The sequence below is a fragment of the Camellia sinensis genome, chromosome 14 (genome assembly GCF_055761805.1).
Source record: "Camellia sinensis isolate YWXY chromosome 14, ASM5576180v1, whole genome shotgun sequence".
NCBI lineage: Eukaryota > Viridiplantae > Streptophyta > Magnoliopsida > Ericales > Theaceae > Camellia > Camellia sinensis.
In genome coordinates this window covers 81,145,248-81,148,367 of record NC_138974.1, presented here as the reverse complement: position 1 = coordinate 81,148,367, position 3,120 = coordinate 81,145,248, and the positions used below count along the sequence as shown (strand labels likewise).

Here is a 3,120-nt window from a genome sequence, read left to right as displayed (position 1 = left end):
TAATACATGTTTTATAGCATTGTTTTATTCTAATAAATAATACATGTTTTATTCTGTTAAATCATTATGTGTGGACAAGAAAATTTTGCTCTTTATTGGGCTTTTGGACAAGGAATGTTATTTTAAGTTTTAAGCTGCTACTTGAGTACGTAAAGCTTTGGAATTATTTAGGATTGTATACTCTTTCTCATTGTGAATTTATATTTCAGTTTTAAGCTACAATGGACATAGATTCAAACAATACTTCATTCGATGGGATTGAGGAAGTTGAAGAACCGCAGAACAATCTTTCATTAAATGAGAGTAGTGAAGTTGAAGAACCGAAGAAGGATATGCATTTTAGCTCAAAGCAAGAAATGTCCGCGTTTTATGCGAAATATGCAAAACACCTAGGATACAATAGTTTTTCATGGGCAGAGTAGGTTTTTCATAGACACAGTAGTTTTTGCTGAAAACAGAGTTCTGCTTAATTTGTGGGTGAAAATAGAACAGGTTTTTGTTGGGGATGAAAACAGAACAAGTTTTGTAACAACATATTGATCACAAATAGAGCAAGTTTTGGTTGATGGACAGAGTGGGTAAAAGCATGGACAGATCAGGTTTTGGTTCATGGACAGATCAGGTAAAAGCATGGACAGATCAGGTTTTGGTTCATGGACAGATCAGGTAAATGCATGAACAGATCAGGTTTCGGTTCATGGACAGAGTAGATCAGGTTTAGAACATGTATTTTGGCCTTATTAATTTGTTGCTCACACAAAAAAGAACATGTAAATCAACAAGCAGATAAGGTTTAGAACATGTATTTTGGCCTTATTAATTTGTTGCTCACATTCAAGAACATGTTTAAATCAAAAAAAAAAAAAAAAAAAAAAAAACATGTAAATCAATAAGCAAATAAGGTTTAAAACATGTATTTTGGCCTTATTAATTTGTTGCTCACATTCAAGAACATGTTTGAATCAAAATAAATAAATAAATAAAAAAGAGCATGTAAATCAATAAGCAGATCAGGTTCAGAACATGTATTTTGGCCTTATTAATTTGTTGCTCACATTAAAAAACATGTAAATAAACAACAATTGAAAACTGAACAAGTTTTTTTTTTCCACATTCAAATCATCACAACACATACTCACAATCCATCCAGTCCATTCAATCCATAAGTACATCCTTCAAATTCCAAAAAAGCTAACAACTGAATAATTTACATTATAAAATAGAAAATAATACAAAATACAATAACATAAAGCATCGCCTTGAAATTCTTCTCCATCATTCGAAGCCTTATACCATGCTCATCAATTTCATTATCCATCTTTGAAACCCTTGTTCTTAGATCGTTAAATTCTTCGTTTCTTATAGCTTTACGAGGTGCAGTATTGGAACGGATTATGGAGATCACGTCGTCGTCATCATCATCTGTGAACTTGAAGTAATTGCAATGTTGCTTATTACTCTACAATGCATGACAATCAGTTAATCAAATCAGGCTAATCAATTTCCAAACAAATTTACAAACAAATTTCTTTACATATTTTGATGGGCACACAAAGAACAAATATCCTTGATTTCCATTCTCATTGGTTCGGACAACGTACATGGCAGTTGTTCTTCCACAATCACACATTCTTGATTTTAATCTTATGTTGCTATTGTTAGTAGAGGAACAAGCCATTTTTTAATCTGAATACAACATACCAAACAGACATGATATATGGAGCAAGCAGTGGCAAATTTCATTTAGAGTCACTTATCATGTTATGGAAAATGATCTGTTTTTGCATAATAATTCCCATCCAGTACTCCTTTTCTTGCTCGAAACTTGGTGTCAGTACCTTAACAAAGGAACTTGAAAACCTTTCAAGGAGAAAATTCCATACAGATTCAAGATTAATGTTTTTTAGTACACAACTGCTAAGAAGGGTATGAACATGTGTAGTTTTCTTGCTATGGTAGGATTGCATAGTGATCATATGCGGGAGACCTGATATGATAGGTGCAAATAGTAATCCTTATTTTGGGAAAACAGATATCCAAGAGTAATCCATATTCCATAGACAGATATCCAAGAGTAATCCTTATTTTAGGTAAATAACAGATTTAATCAACAGCTAATAAACTTTCAAATGCAAAGTTTTAAGCATTGTGTTGTCCATGCTTTTCAAATTGAACCTCGTCAAGCAAATTAAGTTACAAAAATTGAGTCAAAGATGTTCATTTACTTTTGAACATTAAGTTAGAAAAATTAACCACAGTCAGAAGTTAGAATATTGGTTTACAATCAAAATCAACATAACAAAAAAAAAAATTCAAGGCAAAACCCATAATGCCCAAACCCAGGTTTTTATGAACCCCAACAATCATTCATTCATAAGGCCGAAAAATATGTTCTAAAAATTCAACTCAAAACTAAAACCCTAACACAAATTGCAAGCAGAATCATAACACAAATAGTTTGGTACGACGAATTTGTTCAGAAATTGAAGCGAACACATAAACCTAACACATAAACCCTATGTTTTTTGCGATTTCAAGTTTACCTTTTGTTCTGCTGGGTAAACGACTTTCCGTCTGCGATTCGACACCCGTAGCTCAAGATTTGTTTCTACTCGTTCACAGAGTCGGAAGTTTCACAGAGGGATGAAGGATGAGAGGATCGGATAAGAGGATTTCGAAGAGAAATTAAGTTAAGGGCCCGAATGCTTTTGTAGTGAGTAGGGAGAGTATTTTGGAGTCTGAGGAGAGTATTTTGGAATCTGAGGAGAGAGTGAGTACAAACAAATGATTTTGGAGTCTGAGGAGAGAGAAAACACTTTGCTTTTTATTGGGGCCATTCAAGCTCTTAATTTTGAGCTACAGATCATTTTTCTATATATATTGGGGTTGGAAAATTCTAAATATAAATCAAATTTATACAAATAATTTGACAAGGATATGATAATATCATTATTATAAATAAATTCATCTTGAATAGAGTTTTATGTATGAATTTTTTTATTTATATAACATTACTCGTTGGGGGTAACTATATAAATTCGGATAGGGTAGGATCTGTTGGAAAAATGGTTTATATAGGCTTATTTTGGGCCGACTTTGAGCCCAAAATTGAGTGGGCCC

At 32.7% G+C, this 3,120-nt stretch overlaps 1 long non-coding RNA gene across 1 annotated transcript; it reads right to left on the bottom strand.

Moving 5' to 3' along the window:
• Positions 1–1,132: 1,132 nt before the first annotated feature.
• On the bottom strand, positions 1,133–2,816 carry LOC114291100 (uncharacterized). Its single transcript, XR_003639289.2, has 2 exons — positions 2,544–2,816; positions 1,133–1,459 (listed from the first exon to the last, which is right to left on the bottom strand). It is a non-coding gene; the product is annotated as an uncharacterized LOC114291100 (long non-coding RNA).
• Positions 2,817–3,120: the final 304 nt, after the last annotated feature.